Source organism: Melanaphis sacchari, unplaced genomic scaffold (assembly GCF_002803265.2).
Source record: "Melanaphis sacchari strain LSU unplaced genomic scaffold, SCAv2.0 Contig10_pilon_pilon, whole genome shotgun sequence".
NCBI lineage: Eukaryota > Metazoa > Arthropoda > Insecta > Hemiptera > Aphididae > Melanaphis > Melanaphis sacchari.
In genome coordinates, this window is record NW_020270420.1 from 4,852,455 (window position 1) to 4,876,309 (window position 23,855).

Here is a 23,855-nt window from a genome sequence, read left to right on the forward strand (position 1 = left end):
ATTAGAAAATCGTAGTTTTTCTACTGTTATTGACTTTTAATTAAAGTTAAATAAAAAAATTATTAATAATTTATCATGGATACAATGCAAATAGTTCAAATTTCTATTTCTATTAATAAACAAATTAACTTGACCTTTTTTCTACATAATACGATATATTATCACTATGCCCACTTAATTTATAAAATTAATAAAATTCATAAGCTACAATAATTTTATCACTAATCACTTAAATAAAATTAATATTATTTGTATACTATTCAGGTATCATATTAATCAGCAGTTTCAAAAACGATTTTATCTCCTACTTAAAATTTGTAAAAACCTCACAAAAATTTTAGAAATAGAAGGGGTCACAACTTCCAAGAGTTATAACTAAATTATTGGTTTTATTATATTTTTACATTTTAAAAAATAAATGAGAGCATTTGTTTACAAAACGTGTATACCATAAAAGTAAAAAAAAAAATATAAGTATGAACTAAGATTATATTTGTATACATTTCATAATATCAATTTTTATTTTTGACTTTTGGATAGATACTGTATCTATTTTTGAAATCGTAAATAAAACAAAGGTTCTAATTTAAATAAATAAAAATTGATACCTTATTCATGTGCCTTTCTATAGGGATTACTTGAATCATAAAGTGTCCGTTGGGCCTTTTTTATTGTCAGATATAAACTTGTCTGTTTGAAAATTATAGGGAAAATTTATATTTTACGTAACGTGTATTTATACTTCAATGCTACGCGTGTTTTTTAAATTAGACTCCTACACTAAACCTAAAATTGTATAACATTTTAAGGTGTGAATCTTCAGTAAAGTGTTATGAAATAAAAGTTTGAGTATTGAAATTACTTTATATAAACAAATAATGTTTAATTGAACTATAATTTTATTTTGCATAGATACTCTTAAAAGGTTATATATGAGTAGTCATATTAATACATATGTGGAATACATGTTTGTGAAAAACGTATTAAAAATATATTTTTTTCAGTATAATATCTACATTATGAGGAACATAAAATTGTTGAGTATAAAATATATTTTTTTAATTTTCATATATTATGAAGAAAATAGAGTGATTATAAAAATAATAGTGAAATAAAATCATACTATAAATGAAAAAAAAACATTACGTTTTAAAATTTAATAAATAAAAAAAACAACAACTGGATATACGGCATTTGACTGTATACAAGTTACATGGTTATAATATGTAGAATATGCAAAATGATAAAAATAAATGTGTAAATGGGAAATGGGGTATAGGTTATTGGTTCAATAAATTAAAATTATATTGTAGTTGTCGTTATTAAAATGTAAATATTAGTAGAACTACTTTGGATCGCTACACGACGACCCGAATACCCGTTACGTCGACAACTTACATATCCGCATTTAATATTATAATTAATAGGCTTAGTGCATTGCTTTTTATACTTGTCAATGTTATAAAGAATTTTGCTCTTCTATGCATTCAGTACAATATAGTTTTGTTATCGATTACGTTACTTTTATGATCATGCATGTAGAAAATAAACGATCGATTAAGTTACTACGTATAATAGCTGTAACAAAAACATTATACTTCCTGCTTTTGCCAAAAAAAAAAAAAAATTAATTAATTTTTTTATTTTTTGATTATAGTATTTAACATTAGTGGTTTTAAAACCTCCAACACACGATAATTGTCTTAAATGACGGCACTTACCGAGGTACAATTACTATATATTTATCTCGTTACCGTGGTAACGTTGTAATAAAAATCAATGGATATAATATAAGACCTACGGCACCAATAATCGACCATAAAAGTGAACCACATTTTTTTATATTTCGTTTTATTTTTTGTTTTATTTTCGGCCATTGCATTCTCGGAAAATCGAGTGTTTTTCCCATGTCAAGTTGAATACAATCAAACATTTCAATACTATACATAAAAGCGTACAATTTGTACGTGGTATCCTCATTCATTGGCTGCAAGACTTGTGTTCGGTTTTTAAAATACATGTAGTCAATTATGAAAGTAGGTTGATTTCAAAAAATCGGACCCCAGGCAAGTTTTGCAGTGCACAGTCAAAGGCTATTTTAATTTTATTATTAATATCTTATTATTTATAATATAAACATTTTGTATAAGCTTTACTCGTTTTAATTGTCTTTGCTTTCTCCCAATTATATTTTAATGTTTTCATTTGCATGTAGTTGTCCAAAAATAATAATTTAAAAGTAGAATCGCATTAAAAATAAAGAATAAATGAAAAATATGTTATATATTTTATTGATATTTAAATTCTTTCATGCTCTCTTCTGCAATACAATATGCATTACTTAAAAATTACTGATATAATGAATATAAATAGATAGGTCAACTATACTAATGATAATAATATTGGTTTAAAAAATTTATCTAATATAGTATCTCTATTCAAATTTCAGAAATAACATGATCTATCATAGTACCATAACTGATTTATCAGTTTGTTTTTTGTGAGAATGAGGGTTTAATATTAAATTAGAAATACTCGTAAACTGTAATTTTAAATCAAAATAATTTGTTTTTGATGAATACTAGTAAAATCAATTGCATACATATATTTTTTCTTCAAAACGTATCTCATATATGGCAATGATGTGTTTAAAGTATTTTTATGAGATGTAAATGTCAATTATATGTGTTTTGCAGTAAGAAGATATATATTTACATGTATATTACAGTAATAATAATAATAATAATATATGAATATTTTCATTTTTATTTCAAAATCGCTGCCAGTTACGTGAATTTTGTTTAGCGTGGCAGATGCTGTTTTATTCCTAATGTATTCTCAATCGAATGCATATTGTTATTAAAAAACTTACACTAAATGTATATATTCATATAGTATATACATGTAATATACTCCGTATAGTATATATTTTGGTTTTTTATATTTATAGAGACATGAACATTATTATTACTTCACTGGTCCACACATAACGGATGTGTTGATGCGCCACCTGCGTTGAAAATCTGGCTTAAAACAAACAATAATTTTCTTTAAAAAATGTTCATAAATTTTTGTTTTGTTTTATGCCATGTTTTCTTTCTTTTCAATTAATCAGCTTATTTGATTAAAATTACAAATAATAATTGTTCCCTACATTTATGACTATGTAAGTGAATTGAATATTCAAATAAAGTATTTAAATAAACATCATTCGTCCATCATTATAATATTATGTTTTATTGAAATTCGTTAGGGTATATTATTATATTTTATTTCATTAATTACGTAAATATATTAAAAACAAGAAAAAAAATATAATATTTTTGAAGCAACGAGTTTATTACATAAAAAATCCTGTAATAAATCCCTAACGTATTTTAATGGTTCTTCTTATCTTAGAAAATTATTTATTTTTTTTTTCAAATTAAGTTAAATTTACAGATGATTGATTTTTGATGAAATGCATAGTATATTTTTATTATAAGCAGTTTTATTTAAATGAAATATAAGTATTTTATTACTGGAATGGTGGATTTATAAACACAATAAAAACGACAAGTAAACGATGGTGCATAAAACAGACTCGACATATACTTAATGGTGATGATAATAGAACCAACAATTCCAATAAGTAAAGTATAATGATTCGTAAGGTTTCATGACCTTGTATTGTATATTATATAGGTAAACGCATTGTGTTCACATGCATAATATTGGTGAAAAACCAACGTTACATCATTACACAATCCGTTTTCAAAGCGCAATTGTTTTATATATTACCTACGGAAAATTTGTATTTTTACCATGTCTGTATTACGCGGACGCAGTTGTTCTGGTTATCTCGACCCAGAGTTTATTATTCGTACCTATTTTTATTTCTTTGTATATTACATTCGTCCTCCCAATCCCTCAAGACCCATCTTGTTTACTACGAACATGTTTGTTATGTTTGTTTTCAGTCAGATATTTTACTTGAAATAACCTGGACATATGGATACACGGACACCCTATAAATCTCCTAGTCGCTGAAGTTTTTCATTTTTGCGGAGAATAGAAACTATCTAAACCCTTGTTGAAACGAATAATAATATACGTACATACTCTTTGTATGTAAACCACTACATTTCTCGTTTATATTTTATACATAGATACATATAAAAGCATATATTTTTGAACTCGAAATTACGACAAAAAATACTCACACGCAATCTCAAGTTATATTTTACTGTTTTACATCATTATGCATTTTATGAAGGAATATACTGCCAGCGTGAATACCAAATATCGAGCAATGAAATTTAATATAATTCTTTTAAAGTTATGAATATTATCTGTGTGTCTTAACTAAATAACGTTCATGTACAATGTACATGATAAAAAATATTATAATTTGTGTATGCAAATATATTATTTATATTGCATACTTTGATAAAATAATTCTATTATTTATATTTGAAAGTGGTTTAAAGTAACTATTATAATAATTTTACACCATGCTGTATGTACTGTATATTAGTAATTACGTCATTCAAATACGTAAACTTGCCGTAATATAGAAACATATTATTGTTCAACCTATAATATGATAAATTAATTGCATACAGTAAATTACGATAATATTCATCTAATATTTAAACACATATTATTTATGATTATGTTTAAACAGTTATTTTTTGAATATTGATGCGGTGATATTTTATGTGAAATTATGAAAACATGTATAAACTAAATATTTATCAAAACATCACATACTTAAGTAAACAGTTTTTTCAAATAGCATTATATACATAAAAAACATCTTTTATCGTCAATAGATAATAATATTTCTTTTTACAGACTTTAATTAATGTCAGTTAACTTAATTAGAGTAAATTTTTGTTTTTATTTTTTTAATACAATTTACATATGATTTTAAAATATTAGTACTTATGAGCTGCAAATTAATTAAATAATAAAGTTTAAGTTATACATTTAAGTATTTTTATCAATTATGTAAGAAAACTAAATCGAAGACTGAATTAGTGTTTAATTGTTTTTAATGGTGTATTGGTAAAATATTTATAATATTTTTATTCGGTATACAGAAATTGTTAATAGTTTTAAAATTCATTTTTTTCTTTTTTTTGCCCCTAAAGAATTTAAAAAAATGAATATGTTAGTTAAGGCGGTGTATTATTCAATCAATAAATATTCGTTAAAATTAGTATTATAAAATTTTCGTAGTACATTCTAAGAAATATTAACATTTTTTTAGTTGTTATTTTTAAATTTACTTAGTAGGTACAGTTTTATAAAGTACTTAAATATACTTTACCTTTTGATTTTAATTAATAATAATTCAAATTTACTTAGGTTAAACATTAAAAAAAATGTACATACATATTCGTATTGATTCTGTTTAAGTACCTAAATAAATATTTTAATATTTTATTTTATCCACAGCTATTAAAATGTATAGTATAGCAAAGAATTATTTATATTCACCGTTTTTTCTATATTTTATTGTATTCATTCATTGTATGTTAAGAATGTTCGAATTAAAATTAAATTCTCGTGTATAAAAACCTATTTGGTTTGAAAAATATATGCATATACAAATTAAATACTATAAAAATGTATGTATTATATTATGGGTTACAAGATTAAAGAAAATTTTAAGCATTATATCCAACTTAAGCTAAAATATAGTATTTATATAACTATTATAAAAAATTTAAGTCGAGAACTTATAATAATTTTGTCATGGTAATTTTGTGCACTAATATGAAAAAATGTTTACGCTTTTATTTTCAATGTCTGAACTTTTGACTATATTATGTCGTGTATTCAATCTACAGGGAAATTAATTTTGATAATATTCAATATTGTTAGATTATTTTTTATAGATTATAAATACAAATATATAGTTAACATAAAATAACATTTGATTCATTATATTGAAATTCAATATTTTAATTTAGTGTACTAGATATTGTTTATCATCCATAAAAGGCTACGGTATAGTATAGTATAAATAAATAATTATTTATTTTATTTTGTAAGTAGAATTTTTAATAATTTAAATTTTAAATAAATTAATTCTTTTCAATATAGTATCTAAAGCATAGTAACAAAACTACCTATACTTATGTTTTGATTTAGTTTTTATACCAAAAACTCAATAAATACAAAATATCGATTTACAGGAAATTGAAAAAAAAAAATTGAATACGATAATATTATTGTCATCGGCCAAAAATTATAATAATATTATAGTTTAATACATATATTAATGTTTTGAAGCGTGTTTATGATATTTTGTTTTTGTTATTTTAATGTATTACTCAATAAATTAATATTTTTGATATCTACGTTCATAATATTATTATATATCACTCACAATATATAGTTCATATAGGTATTACAAAAGGGTAGTCATTACTTTCTATCTAATAATTTTATTTTGTTGTCACGCATGGTTTTCTTCAGTTTGTCAATATTATTTAAATTATAAATGTAAAATATTTGAATGAATGTATTATATTATTTTTAATTTATTGCAATTTAATTAACATTATAATTATACGTATACATGGATAATGGAGGAAAAAACTAATTTATTAGTATAATGGCTCAGCAAACATTAATAAACGTACTTTTATTACTAAAAACTGCTGTGAACTATCTCAATTTCAGAACACAATGTTATTTTTATATCTAATATTATTTCTTTAAAAAATATATTCTTTTGTTACTGGTTTTGAATTTTTTATAAAATATTTATGAAACAACCAGAATTGTAAATTATACCACGGACAGAGTGAATAAATATGTTTAAAGTAAATGCGTTGTTTTCTGTATAAACTCATAATCAATAAACTCTTGATAAAAGTCACGTTATTAAAAGCAAAATTTTAAAAATAAACAGTTTTTACAAGAAAACCACAAAAATAATTGTGATTATTGTGCTCGTTGATATTGCGCGTTTTTCTTGTTGGCACATTTTCTAAAAAAAAAAAAAATAGCTCCTCACAGTTTCATGGGGTCAAATACGTCCTTGCGTGAGTGGAGTAGTGTGGGAATAAAACCCGCCTCGCTAGTGAACTACAATAGTTATGACGTATGAATACGTGATTTAAGGGTTTCACGGTTGGAGTACGGTATATTTTTCGGGCGCACGCAATATACACTTAGAGTAAAGTGAAAACGACTAACCGCAAATAAACCAAATGGACCCACAACTCTATGGTTTTTGGATCTTTCGTACATATCATGATTGCCATAAATGTTATGACCATCTCTTAAAATTAGAATGATTATTCATAGTTTCGATACCTGTAGGGTATACACAAGGCATCTAATTATGCAACGCTGTGTCTATGTAATAATTACACAAGTCAAGTCAAATTAACTAATGTAAATAAACATCTAAACAAAAATCATATAGTTTAGTCAAAATATTTTAAGTTAAAAATAGAGGTAATTTTTATAACATGAAATTTAAATTTAATTCATACTATTATTTATTTGAACGCAATTATAAATCAATTGTTATAAGTGAAGTCAAGTTAAAAACCATATTTGTATGATATTAATTCTAAAAATTCAAAGAAAATTGAAAAAAATTATGAAAAATTATCTTATTAATTATTCAGTTATGTGTTAGTTATATATAAAAATTAATGTTGAGCCTTTTAAAGTTTTTTCTATTACCTATTAGAAACTGTAGGGTATACATATAAGAAAACATGAAATAGATGAAACTATGCTAGTTATCAGGGTTTATAATTCAAAATGTATTAACATTTTTTTTTAAAGACATTTCGTTTAAAAATGGCAATTTAATCAGTATAATATGTATGATGTTTAATATTATTCAAATACCTAAATATTTGATATAAAAGTAATAATTATTATTATACTCTTATAATAAATAACTTCAAACGTATCTCTAAGTATAGTTGAAGATGTGTGATATTATTATGATTTCGTCAAGTGCCAAACTAACTGATCTCGTAATAGCTAATAATACACTCGCATGATTATATGATTATTGCATTTTTCCGTAAGGTGGTCCTCAATAAACTTATTGATAGAAGACGTTATCGAGTTAATCAATTGGAAATTCAATACACTTGATATTTTACATAGGTAAATTTATTAATTTTATCAGTAATGCTTAACTATTTGTCGATAAACACAAGATGAAAAAGTATATACACGATGGCACCTAAAAAAAGTAAGAAATATTTAAAAATAATTATAAATTCGTAGTTTCGAATTTTCATTCGATTATGGTTAATAACTAATAAATTTAAATTAGTTATAACAAATACAATTACTATAAATAATTTTAATACATAAAATAAGTGAAAGACAAATATCTGGTTTTATTATATTTTTATGCTGCCTGATTGTTATATTTATTTAACATTTATACCAAATCGTAAACCATAATATATTATAAGTAATATGTTTTTTTTAAGTTTTAAATGATTTATTGAGTGCTTTTGTAAATGAAATAAGTTGGAACTGCTAAATATTTCTATTCTTAATTTTTTCTCTAATAATTAACAATATTTTTTGGAAATAAAAATTGCTATAACCATGTCTAAACTTAATATAATTGTTGTAGCTAATATTTGTTTAATAAAAATACACGCTAGATCATTACAATTTTACAAGCCTTTAAGTTAATGTGCTTATTTGTATTGGTAACGTTTTAAAAAACATGTAATGCAAAAACAAATATTTTTTGGACTAAATTTGACTTTTAATAGCAACTTTAACGTTTATAGTACGTTTATAATATATATAATATTTTTGATATTATTTCATAACATGACTCACATAATTCTTTTCAAATAAAAACCTATAAGAACTATATAAAGACTATTATTTTTTTAACTTTTAATTTAAAATTAAATAAATAAGAATAAGATACATGACAAATTAGTTAGAAGAAAACAATTGTTTACTATTGTAACATAAAAACTAAAACTAAAAATATTGCAATGTAATTAATAAACATGTTTTAAGATAATTATTATTAATAAATAGTTAAATGAAAAGAAAAAATAATAATAATAATGATCATAAATACTACAGCTAGAATGTTAGAAACACTTTTATAATTAATATCTTAATCATCCCATTTTTATAAAATTATATAAAAAAAAAAAACTATGTCACTATATAAAATTTTGATAGTTTTTAATAATATGTTATAATATGGTTTTTTTTTTCAGGTCCAATCTCATTACAAACAAAATGTAAGTAATCCAACTTAATTTTTCTCTTTAAGTAGGTATGCAAATATTAATTTATGTTATCTTAATATTCATATTTATGTACATTATTTATATTTACTTAAAATAAATAAAGATCTATGAAATTAATAAATACATTTTAGTAGCCAAATGTTTTTTAGAAAAATATAAATGGTATGATAATAATTACTAACATATATTAATAATAACGTTATTATCATGGTTAAAATGCTATCTTATCATCAATAAATAAATATTTATTATAATTTATAACCATTAATCCTATCCTAGTATATAAATATATATATATATATACAGTAACAATCAATATAAATTTACCCTAGATCTACGTAAAATTTTATCATAGTACTTTATAAATATTTCTATGATTGTTGTCAATTCACTCAAATATTGTAAAACTAATAAATTTTATTATTTTCAATTCATACAATTTATGGTTGTAATATTTACATTATGGTACTTAGTTATTTTGAGTTCTAATTCATTGTTTTGTATTTTATTTTTTTTTATTCAAGAAAAATCTGTATTATAATATTTTATTTAAAATACAGAAGATATACTTTCAATAACAAATACGCTTTATGAATGAATGCAGTGAATTGAAAGATTTATGTAGAGGTATAATATACGTCTTATTAATCAAATATATTCGATTTGAATTATAATATGCTTATATTTCAATAAGTTTTTTAGTATTATTAACATTATAGCATAGTGGTTAGGTTAGGTACTTCACTCGAAGTAAATTTAAATAAACTTAAATTTTTGTATTGTGTAATAAGTAAAAAAATAGATTTATACTCGTTTTTATTGAATATTTGGAACTTCAATAGAAGATTACTTTTAGTTAAAGATAGATTGTTTAAAGTCATATATGTTTGTAATTTTGGTATGATTAATTCATATAATAAAAGTACATTTTAACGATGTTTTGTGTATTTGGGTATTATTCAGTTAAATAAAACGCTGGTAGTTCATTTAATTATCTACCTATTAAACATGGTAAATTATTTTATCAATACATTTAGAATTTATTTATTCTAGTTGTTATGAATGTGAGTTATTGAAAATATGAATATTGAGTAAAAAAACAAAAAAACATTAAAAATGAAATACTTCAAATAAATACTCAAATGAACATTAAAACTTATTTGACCAAATCTTTCAAAATGTATTTAATTGTTTCAGTTATTTAGTTGTTAGCTAATTTCTTGCTAAAAATCAGTAACTTATTAATTAAATAAAACATAATTCACTGAAACCTCAAATATTTATTTGTTTTTATTCACTATAGATTCATATATATATTACTTTAAACAGGGATGTTTTTCTTCAAATGCAACAAAAAAAAAAAAAAAAAAAAAATGAAAAATGTATTTAAATATTAAGTTAAGGTGATAAAAATCGTAAAAAAATAATATTATTATTTAAAATAATCTATTTTTATTGTATCAGTTATAAAAAAAAAATAAAAATATGAAAATATATAAATATAAAAAAATATATGAATTGTTGAGTATCTACGAATATTAGCTAAAAATATAAACTTAAGCAATGTTATTAATAATTTATTTACCATAATATTATCATATTTTTGTTTTATTGACTAGTTATATATACTAACACCTATTTTGTATTGACTTATTATTATAAAATTAACATTTTTTTTTTTAAATTTTTTATATAATTGTGTACCTATTATTTATATGAATATATAAAATATATTATTTATCTAAAACTAATATTTCTAATAATAATTAAACATTATAAAATATAAAAAAAATTAAATATTTTTAAATAAATATAATTTTATCATGTATATAGATGTTTTATTCTCAGTTTACGAACTACTAATTAATTCTATACCTACGAAAAGCAATTAGTGAGAAAATTCTTGAGAGGCAACTCATATATATTTATGAATTATCTACTTGGACATTTGAAGCAAATAGTATACATTAACTTTTTTATCAACGATAAAATTAGAAGGAAATTCGTATATTTTGGGAGGCAACTTTTATGCATCGATTTTTAGAGTATTATATTTAAAATCACATATTACTCTATTTAAATCAACTTAAAATAATGTGACTTTTATTTATATTCAAAATAAATAATACATCTCTATATCATTTAAAAATATGTATTTATTTGTGAACGTGTATTTCTTTATTGCAAGACATCATCATATATTTACCAAATCATTTTCAGAATCTCCAATGTATATATTTTCTTCAATTAGCCTATTCATCTTGTTTATAAAAAAAAAAATAACCTATTAAGTATTACTAAGTAAAAAATATTCTTGCATTACTTTTTGATATCTGAATGATTCAATTTTAAAATATTTTATTTCAGAAACTTAAGTATTTTTTAGTATTATTTACATAGCATATATATTGAGTAATTGATTTTGCTTAGAATTTATCTTCACTACTAAGTAGTCATTACAGTTTCAATGGTAGTGAATTATTCCCCATGTTAGTCTTATATATTTCTGTATGGTATTATATATTTTTTAAATATAATCCATTATTGAAAAAGACCACTATTTTGTTTATTATTTCAAATTTATATGATATAATGTATTTACAATATAATATGACATATTTAAATTTATTTTCAGTGTAGAATTTTTGAAACCTAACCTTCAAAATATACTCTATGGCCTATAAAGTTCACAAATATGAAACAGAATATTTTGTTTATATTTCCCGTGATTTTTTTAATTTTTGTCTATTGAATTGGTAAATTATGTTACTTAATTTAATAGAATTGCAATATATCTATATACTTGTAGATTTTTTATATTAACTAAAAAAAAAAAAGACTTTTCATGTTTGAGATAACTCACTGACAATTATATAAACAGATATTGTCTGGTATGTATAAGTCATAATAGTAGGTACAATTTTATTTCCTTAATGAACATAGTATTTTTATAATTTCTATAGCTTGACCTCACCACAATAAAATTACACAAAAAAAGCTGTCGTAAATATAAAACCATTAAAATATTTTATACTTTCAGTTGTATTACTCAGTATATTATTAATATAATTCTAGACAATTTAATATATTTCAGTATTTTAGTAGTATTTTTTCTCATAAATAATATTGAATGTTCTTTAACGTGTACAATTTAATTTAATATTTGTACCACGATGTGAAAGTGTCTAAATCCTATTTTTATGTTGCATTGATTTTAAGCAAGCTTTGAACCGCATAAGTAATATGGCATATGTTTTGCAAGAATGTGATCAATTCTTTATTTTCTAAATATTTAATAGTATTTCTGTTCGATCAAAAGCAGGGTTGATAAGATTTTCTCACTTATGTAAAATCCACCTTTAACAAAATATTTTCCATTAGTGTTAAATTTTGGCTGTTTGTAGATAATAAATGAGCTTTAAGTATTTAAATACGACAAAATGTTATATTTATAGCATGCAATTTAGTGTAGTAAGGTATTATGACGACAAAGTTATGTGTTAACCTAGAACTTTTGAAACTAAGTTATTTTAGATGTTAACTATAGATATTTCACTACAATATTTTTTATTTTTAAATTAATTATATAAATAATCTTATTCATTAATCATTTATTTGTATTCATTGTATATTATATTATACATATTATTTAAATGTATATTAAAATTATTAATATGCATATGTATATTTTGCATCAACAATTAGATTTCTGAATATTTTATAGTGAAAACAACGAATTAAATTTGCGTATTAATTAACTTACCCAAAATTAAAATCAATAAAATAAATTATAATATATAAGATTGATTTATTTTAACGATCAAGTAGTATAGATAAAAATATTTTAATTTATGCTGTTTTTTTTAAAAATAATATGGTTCAATACAAAGATAAAAAATTATGAAAAATAAATTAATATAATATCTGTATTTACTTTTATTTTAATAAAAATATAATGATTATATGTCACAAGTAATAGTAGAAATCTTTAACAGATTCATGCATGTTGAGTTTAATTTTATGCGGTTATTATTTTTATTTTCTTCAACGAATGAACATAAGTTAATTGTTAGGTGTCGTTTGTGATAATTCTTTGCTCTCAATTTGTATTTAAGCCATTAAATCATTAACTAATTGAATAATCGTACAGATTATAAATATTTTCCAATAAAATAAATTATAAATGTTTTATTTCTAAGAAATGTACAATAATTCAATACATTTTTATCTTTTTATCTAGAAGGAAATAGTAAAATCGCCACAAAGTGTATTTTTAAGCAGATTATATTTAAATTATTTGTAACATATCAAGTGATATTTGAACTTGGTTATTGAATAGTTTATGTTTATATATTAATGTATTATTAAATAGATTTAATAATATTTAAAACTATGATAATTTGAAAATTCTTGTAAAAAATTATTGATTTTATTAGCATTTGATATTTATAAAGATTTTTAAATAACTTAACTAATAAGTACAAAACTGAAAATTAAAAAAAATACTGTATATTTATTGTGAAACTATTATTAAGGATTGTATTTTTATAAAATATAGTTTAATAAAAAAAAACTACTAATTCAATTATATATTAAGTAATTATTATTATAATTGTTCAAAAAAAAACGTGCTTAACAATATGAAGTGAACCTTGTTTGATTTGAATAACAATAATAATAAAAAAACTACCATAGTAATTTTTATAAATATTATAATCATAAAAGTATCCGATACTATTATGGATTTTAAGAATATATACTTAAAAATTACAAAAAAAAAAAAAAAACAAGAAATATAATGAAGGCATTTTTAATGGATAATTTAGTATGGATATAGGCTTGGTAAATTCTCTGTACCTATATAAATATTTTATTATACAATTATATTTAAATTAATATCAGTAAAATAAACAATAAAAAATATTCGTACATAATAATATGAATGTTATTTGAACGTTGTATGATATTTTGATTTAATATAACTTTCTTTATAGTACTAGGTAATATTATTTTGATAGATTTAATCTTAAAACATATACTTTATTTGCGTGATTTGAAACGATAAAATATTATAAATTGTTGGTTTGAGTATAAGATGAGTTGAATAATTGAATAATATTTGATTAAGTAACAATAAAATAAAATGTTACAATAGAATCCTAAGCGTTTTTATTTTTATAAATAGTAAAATATCATGCCATCAAATAAAATTACTTATAGTGTCTAAACGGTTAAGAATAATACATTTATAATTTTTTTAATTACAATGTGATAACAAATTTTTATTGTAATTATTTTAGAACTATATTATCACAATATTTACAGAATCTATTAATTAATCATAACTCATTTATATTTTTTTCTAATATAAAAATAGTATAAAATTAATATTAAACACAAAATATATTATATAAAAGTTATATAGAGATTTTAAATTATATAAAACTGAACATCAACGTGTGAAAAATTTAATTTCGAATTAATTTGAATTCATAAAGTTGAATTGTTTTCTGTAATTTTCAGTTATCAATCAATAATTAATTCTACTATTGCGATAAGTGATTTTTTCCCAACTTTACTAAATATATTTTGTATAATATAATTGTTTTTATCAAAAAAAAATAAAAATAAAAATAAATAAAAGCATAACTACTTATTATAAAATGATTATGTTTTATGTGAATAATGAATATAAATATTAAGTTATATATTATAGAAGGGTTGAATTCTTGGGTAGAAATTAATTACGTAAATAAAATTTAAAATACATTTACATAGAAAATTTCAATCTCACCCATTTCAAATAATTTAATAATAGCATAACTATTGACCTAGTTTAGCATTTAAAGAAAATTTGAGCTTGACATGTTTTTAAAAATCGACTAACCTAAAATTAACTTTAATAAATAATAATTTTTATTAGTATTGTTTTATTAAGGAATGTTTTTTTTTTTTTGTTTATTTATTTTATTAATAGTTATAGAAAGTATTATTTTAATTTAATATACATTTTTTTTTTTTTTGTATCTCGTTAAATATAAATTATACGCAAGAAAAGTGAATAAAAGTATCTTTCAATATTTTAAATGTATATATTTTTTTTTTTTATAATAATTTAAATTAATGACTTAAACAAAATAAATTTGGTAAACATGCGGTTCCCGCTTTGCTGTACATTAGGTATCGAGTGGGTTACTATTATAGGTGGTTATTTATCATTGTATACAAAAAATGATTTCGACTGGAGACGAACTATTAGTCTACACTTTTATCACTAAGTATATTCTATAAAATGGTGTTCTTTAATAGTTTTTAAAGTCGTTTATTTTAATTTTAGTAGTAGGTCAATGTAATTTTTTCTGAAAAAAGATGCATTATTATATTCTTAGTATTTTATTATCATAATAATATATTTTCTCAATACTTAAGTACTAAAAAAAAATGAGCTTACTTGTATATATTCGAATTTTTCAATATTTTTATGTAGATAAAATAACAACTTAATATTATGTGAAATTTTGTATCCATTTTAAAGAATTTTGACAAATTATTTCAGTAAAAAAAATTTTTTTTTCACCAATTACAAAAGTAAAATTAAAAAATAATGGACATTTATCATGTCTATTAATATCTGAAAAAGTGTTAAAATATTTTGAAAATGTTATATACACATTTGGTAAAAATTCTAATTATTTACTATTAATTTTTATTGGAAATATAACAAAATATCAAAACTGTTTCAGAAGTAATATCCTATATTGTAAAAATTTAAACTTGAAATGCTTATAAAAAAGACAAATAACGATAGAGTTAATAATTTACTGAACTTAAAGTCTTTGAGTTACAGATATTTTTATCATATTGGAGAAATTATTAATTTCGTTAATCTGTTAGTACTTTTTTTAATTCGCAAATTTATTTAAATTTGAATTTATTACCTAATATATTTTTAATAATTCTTATAATATAAAATTATAATAATAATATATTCACTTGTTTCAATTTGTTTTTATGCTGTTTAGTGAATTCATTACTTTTTTATTCATCAAAATACAATGTTTGGGATATTTTAAATGATTTTTTTTTATTTATTTATTTAATGGTATATATATATATATATATGTAATCTGTTCCTTGAGAAAAAATAAGAATATGTAATAACAGAATCTATTTTTTTACATAAGTAATAAATAGAAAAAGTCATCTACTCTTTACTGGTAACACAATTCTTGTTATTTTTATTTAATTTTATTTTTTTTTGGTAATTTAAATTTTTAACCATTAAAATCATTAAATAGGTCATGACACTAGTTCCTTTTGAGCATTCTTATGGGATTCCTAGTAATTTTGAGAGTGGCAAAGTTAGATATCCAGATGATTGATATGAGACGGAAGTTTGGAACGGAATCTTTTGTAAAAGGTTATTGCTTCTTTATTCAATTGTTTTGATTTTTAGATCAGTGTGAAATGTTAAGTTTGAGATTTAGATTAGAGAATTGGTAATTTTACGAATGATATTATTAAAGGAGTTTTGAATTTTGCCTGTGTTTGATTTTTTTTGTACCACCTTAGAGCTAAAGACTAAAACTCCACATTTTTTTTTTTTTTAAACAGAAACTTAGGTATATATTAGAAGTTTTTTTTTATTAAATTTAGTGTTTTTGTTGTTGATCATCAGAGTTTTAAATAACACTGAGGTGTGCATTTAAAAAAAACCTTTTAGTTCTTTTGATTTTTATGTGGTATGATTAAATGAACTGTCAATTAATAACAAGATCTACGTCAATTGAGACGTAGAATTTTAATACTATTTAGAAATACCACATGACAAGAAGGAATGGAAAGATTAAATGTAGTGCATAGTGATTTGGATTAGTTGAATTCAAAACGACAATTTTTATATCAAGAAATTATGAAATCAAGGTGGTTTTTGTGATGAAAAAGGCAGTGTGAAAATAGATATAATAACCTTGTTTCTATAAACTTAGTAACTGTTATGCTTGGAGAGATGGAATGTTTAAATTATAAAAATAATTAATAATAAATAATACTAGACGATAAAAAAACTAAAATCTTTTATTTTATTTTTATTTATATTTTTTAAAACCAATTTTAAAATTAAATCTCTATTGTTGTAAAATACTTTCGGAATGTTAAATATTGAAAAAATTGCATTTAAATTTAGTATTAAATACAATTTTATAGCTTCTTTTGAATAAAAAGTTAAATCTTGTAACTAAGAAAATACAAAAAATATTATATCTAAGAAATTTTTATTTTGAAAGTTCCTAGTATTGGTTATCAAGTGATTTAGAAAAATATTATATAATAATAAAGAAAACTTCAAAATGCATTAAATACATCCTTATTATTGTATAATTTTTCAAAATATTGTGTTAAATTATAATTAGAAAATCCAAAATATATATACAGTCGTCACTCGTTAATTCGAACCTCGATAATTCGAAAAACTCCATAAATCGAACTAACTAAGTCCCCTGAGAAAACCTCTATAATTAGAAGAAAATGCATGTATTCCGGCCCCCTCGATAATTCGAAATGTCTGACGGTGGGACACATTCTACAATTTGAATTTGTATTCCATAAACCTCTATAATTCGAATTTCCTTAAACGCGATTATATGTAAGTTCATATGCATGTACAATGTACATACATATGAAGATAACGTACGATCTATTTGACATAATCGTAATGAAACTGATAAGTTATAACGTTAGTGGTTTAATATTATCGTAGTTGATAAACGTTATCGTACCTTACCTACCTAATCTAAACTTTTGTCAGGATTACGTCAATTTTTTTAGTAATCTGAAATGAACGAAAAAAGATACGATACAATTTTCAATGCTATCAATAAGTTAGACAACGTTATGAACAAAATTGTGGCCACTGGCCTGCAATTTATCACAAAAAAAATAACAGATTTCTTTAATATGTAAAATATAATAATATGTATGTATGTATATTTTGTATAATAAATAGATGTCAAAATAAATGTAATATGTACTTACATACAATAATTTTTCACCTCTCTTTAATTCGAATTAATTATTGTCCCTCAATTATTCAAACACTCGGTAAATCAAAAACCTCTATACATCGAATTTTTAACTTGGTCCCCTGAATTTCGAATTATCGAGTGATAACTGTAATATGTTAAGGGTATTGCTTGTAATATTTTCTAAGTTTACCCAATTTTTCATTAAGAGAAATTAAAAAAAGTTGCTTTAACATTCAACAGTAATAAGTGAAATGTTATGTTCAGTGATGATTTCTAATGATGTAAGCAATTGAGAATTAAGCATACAATTTATGTTTTAATTAATTATATTAGTAAAACGTTTTACAACTGGTGGTACGTGAAATAAGGTAGAAAAATTAAATATAATTGAAATTGTTTGATTTTAATAAAATATTTTATAATTTAGTAATTATGAGGACAAAAATTAGTTTTTAACTATATATAAGTGATATATAAGTGAATTATATTTTAAAAAGTATAATATAGCGAGTATCTCCAAACCTTTAAGATACGTAATGAAGTAGTGATTGATCAATGAGTAAATGAATGATGAAAGTTTTAGAAACGCTGTAGTATAAATAGATAAAGCAAGCTAAATTATCTTTTGACTAATATTAATTGTTTTAAATTTTATAATAGCTTAAATCAAAATGTAAATGGATTTTCGACAGTGTTATTATTTTTTTTTAGATTTTGAGTAAAAAAATACATAATATTGTATCGGGTTTACGAATATATTAGTTTTAATACTGAATATTAAATGTGTTTTGTGTATCAGTGTGTATATTGTATACACATTATATATAAGAAAAAAAATACTACGATATTAAATTTTCAGCTTTAAATTTTTTTTTGATGGAAAATTATACCTTGTTAGCTATTATAAGAAATCAAAATTATAATATTACTGTATATTGTGATATATTTATATTTTAAAATTCAATATGATCAGCCAAAATGTATTCAATCTACTGTATTATAGAATATTACACCAATACTAAAATTAATGTATAGTAGCTATCTAAATATATTATAAATTAATAAAGTTTGTTATATTTAGGCTAAAAAACCATCTTTGCTTAAAATGGTTTTTCGTATGTAATGATTTATCATAAAATTCAAATTCAACACATCCATTACAATGAATTATTCAATGACGAAGTGCACTCGAGACCTACATGATTTGGTAGTAAATTCCTTTCTTTTTATTTTAAGTTAGCATATTATCTACCATAAATATTTTATATTGTTTGTTATAACTTTAATATTAAAAGGTAAAATATATTATGTGATTGATGCCACGGTCATAACGAAGCATATGGCAGTGTTATTGTCAAAATTGTTTATTCTTTTGAACAAAAAAAAAAAAAAAAAGAATAAATAAATGGACAAATTTTGTATGATATTAAAAAAGTTTATCAAGTTATTATTACTAAAATAGTTTGTCATTACTCTCTTTTTCACAATAAAATAATCTATAACTGATGTTATATAATATTATGTTGAAATTATAATGATACAATTTGGACAAGTTTTATGGTTTCTTTTCGTGCAGCATGAGTTTTCAGCGGAATGTCATAGGTTTTAAATTAAATTTTTACAAATATAAATGCTGAAAAGTTTATGATAAAAATTAAAAAAAAACTAGAGATAAGTGTGATGATTGATGTGTGCTCTAACTTTCCGAATTATACAGGATGACATCTTTAGATAGTATGCTTAACTTTTTATTTATATTTTTTAATTTCAGTCATTAATTTTAGTGTTTTATTCCCTTAGTTATGATATATTGTTTTACATATTCTTATAAAAATTTAAAAAATATAATTTCAACACAAATATATTACGTAGTAATATCTATATTTTAGTTTAGTATAATAATTATGAACGGTCACAAAAAATTATTTAGTTTTTAAATTTATATTGTTTATATTTTATATCAATAAAATAAGTATAATATATAAAATATTTAAAAAAATAACGTTAAATTTCAAAAAACAAAACATTTAGAAAATTATGATGTAATGAAAACATAAAGGTAGATAAGTGAGTACCGCTTTGATGTACATTAGGCGTCGAGAGGGGCACTATTTTATTTATTTTATTACACTACTAGCTAAGGACAAATTTGACATCGTATAAATCACTAACAGATTGTTGTTATATTTTTAACTTAAATTAAGGAGGGATAGATTTTTGTTGGAAAATTGCATTATCCTATCTATTGGATTGTCACGTAAGTAGATAGTGGTGAATCTAGGAACATGAAGAGGATATATATAGAATGCAAATTAAAATAAGGAACCTTAAAATGTATGGTAGATATATGTTGAGAAGAGTCATAAGTATTATTAATTACTTTAAGAAGGAATTCTATATTAAGTTACTATATATATATATATATATATTAAGTTAACCTTGAGCGCAAGTTAAGTGCATTCAATACTGCGAAATAGTCATAAGAACATATTTAATTTTTAAAGTGCAGCAAAACTTATTCAAACTAACTTTTGCAACAAACTATATGAATCCCCAAAAAATAGCACAATATAATTATTTTAAAGAATTAATCAATTTTAACTCGCTACATATCCGTTTAACATATCCAATCATTTTTAGTGTTTTACAACACGTCGTCTCAATATACGCACAAGAATAAAGCTCAAGATCAAAAGTGCCTCCAAAATTTAAAACAATATTACTGGCAGAGTTTAATGGGGTGTAATAAATAACATAAACATAATTTATGGGATTAAACGTCTTGTAAAACGACATAGTGTGGAATTTTTTCATACTAAATTAAAATCCCACGATGTTGGTCAAGGAGACCAGAGTTTTAAGATTTACTTTCAGAGTTGACACTCATTAACCAGATTTACATTGAAAAATAACTTGAGATCATTAACGAAAAGTAGGAATTTGTAGTAAGTAAGAACCTTTATTTTTTATTAAGGGTGTGTTAAATTTGAAATTAATAATATATTATTGTGTACAAAAAACGATTCTAGGCGTAAACAATCTATAGTCAATATCGCTAAGTATACTTCGTGAAAATTTTTTTTGGTACATAGCTATTAAAACTGTTTATTTTACTCTATAATTTTTATGAATTTTAACCACAATATAATTAGGTAATTTAATTTAACTTACTAAAAAAACTAATGAAAACTATCAAATACCTAGTATTCTTTTTTTGAGTTCTTTAAACACTTTAAAATTACACTGTGAAGCAACTTGTAAAAAAATAGCTTAAAATATAGGATAGAAGGAAATTGTATTTAAATATTTATAAATTAATGGCAATTTTATTTTTTGATATATATTATATCTTGTGTTTTCACGTAAAAAAAAAAATACAATAATAGCATTGAAATATTGTATTTGTTAAATAAAACTTCAGTTTAGTCAAACAAAAATAATTTATTATTCTATTCAATAAATTACAAAGGTACCAAAAGCTTAGGGTTTATTCATTATTATTAAAAACAAATGTATAATATATTATAACAATTTGGATATTCTAAATTTTGAAATCTGCTGTCGGCGCTTCGAGTAACCGATGAAATACAACCTTCTACTCCGTAATTTACGATTTGAAAACTTACGCCTCCGTCGAAACAATGTTGTTTATTCTTTGTGGCTGCTTGATTTCCTATGGGACATTGTGCTGAGTTAGTGGCATTTTACCAAATTCTAGATTTACGACTAGTGTACAGTGTAATGTGAGTTGTGGTTGCGCATGAGAGGCGGGCGAGACAAAAGATCAACAAGTAATGAGATTTTAAATAATGATAATAATTATAACAATAACAATAATGATGATTAAAAATTGTTTTTTAAATACAATCATTCATGTTATTCTAGTCTAGTGATAGTTTAGCAGCATATATATTATATACTTACAAAAAAAAAAAAAAAACAAAGGGTGATTTTTTGGTGTCTATTTAAGCGCTCTTTTTATTTTTTATCATTATTTTTTTTCATCGTGGGAAATCGCATGTGCACAAAATAAATTAATTTTGTTTAATCCCGCGGGAAATGCCTTTCGGTTGCATGTCAACCAATCCCTTTGGATTACAATATTATAAAACAAATAAAAACCCTAGGAACAAGTGCATGTTTCGGGGGTGGGGCTTATAGATGTATGAATTCCGCGTATAGTAAAATAATATTTATATGTAAATAAAGTGTAATGACGTCGCGTTGCTTGTATCTTAAAAAAAAAAAAAAAAATGAATAAATAAACAATAATATAATTAACCCTATATTTTTTCTTGACGGCGAAACAAAATTATGTATTTATAATATTATTCTCATTTTCTATATATTTCTACACTTTTATAGTATTATTTTGTTATACGACATCAAATCCGGCAGAGATTTTCGAGAGTTAATTCAATTATATCATAATATACTCAATTTTATATGGTTGACGGTAAATGGTAAATCCTAGATCCAGAAGACAGCCAACCAACTTGTAAAAATGATACACTGGCCGTTTAGGTAGGCTATAAAAGGCCATTGTGTTCTGTGTCACGCGAACACCGTTGACGAGTAATTCAGTAGCATTGAAACGTATATAATATTATGATTGTTCACATTAAATTTATAAATACAAAAATGTTATTAAAACCTAAAATATCTTATACTTACGACACTGCTTAGATATAGTAGGGATGTGCAATGATCTTCGAAAAAAATGCACCATTAATTTGGAAATGTCAGTGATTTATTAGTGAAAACAATTATTGTAAATATCTGATATTGAGCACAGTAAGGGTTTTTGTGATATTTCAATATTATGTTTTTTAACGATCAAACTTAAAAATAGTCTTGGAATTATTAAATAATTAAGCGCGTTAGAAATGTAATTGGCAGATTTATCACATTACATTTGGAGTATAACTGAAACATTAATAATTAATACTGTTCTTATCTTAATAATATTAAAAATTTAGTTATATCAAAATCATATATGTTTTACTATTTTATTAAATTGATAGCACATTTATAACGTATTTTAAGTTAAGATTTTTTGTATAATTATAACTCATTTTAACATGTTTAGAGTTAAGATAAATTTAATTAATTTTAACGTTTTAATAGTTAAATAATAAAGATAAAATTGTATTGTATTCGCTGGCCAAACTTGATACTGTTTCAACTCATAAATAAAAATAAATCAAGATGCTATAATCATACATCATATTGTAATATGTTTATGTGAATCAATTAAAGTATGATTATTCACGTTATCATCAAATTATGAACAATGAAAACTTGAAAAATTAAACGTTGCTGATTTGATTTACTTTCAATCACAAAATTATTTAATTTAAAATATCTTCTAGAGTATAATTTATATTAAGGTAATATGTAATTAAAATATACAAATATTAGTTTTGTAAATTATTTCTTTACATTTTAAGTAAAAACATATAAACGTTTATTATATGCTTATTCCTGGAAATGTTTTACAAAATATTACTCGGATAAAGTTTAATATTGGTATCAGTTACTGAACTAAAGTAAAAGTTTATGAAGCACATAT

General features: G+C 22.1%; 1 protein-coding gene across 2 annotated transcripts in view; it reads left to right on the forward strand.

The window, feature by feature from the left end:
• Window positions 1–23,855, forward strand: part of LOC112603605 (hemicentin-2-like) — a 289,646-nt gene that overhangs the window by 118,893 nt on the left and 146,898 nt on the right. For both annotated transcript variants that reach the window (XM_025352266.1, XM_025352265.1), the window contains exon 2: window positions 9,228–9,251. The gene's annotated coding sequence lies outside the window, so the exon portion shown is untranslated. The remainder of the gene's footprint in view (window positions 1–9,227; window positions 9,252–23,855) is intronic.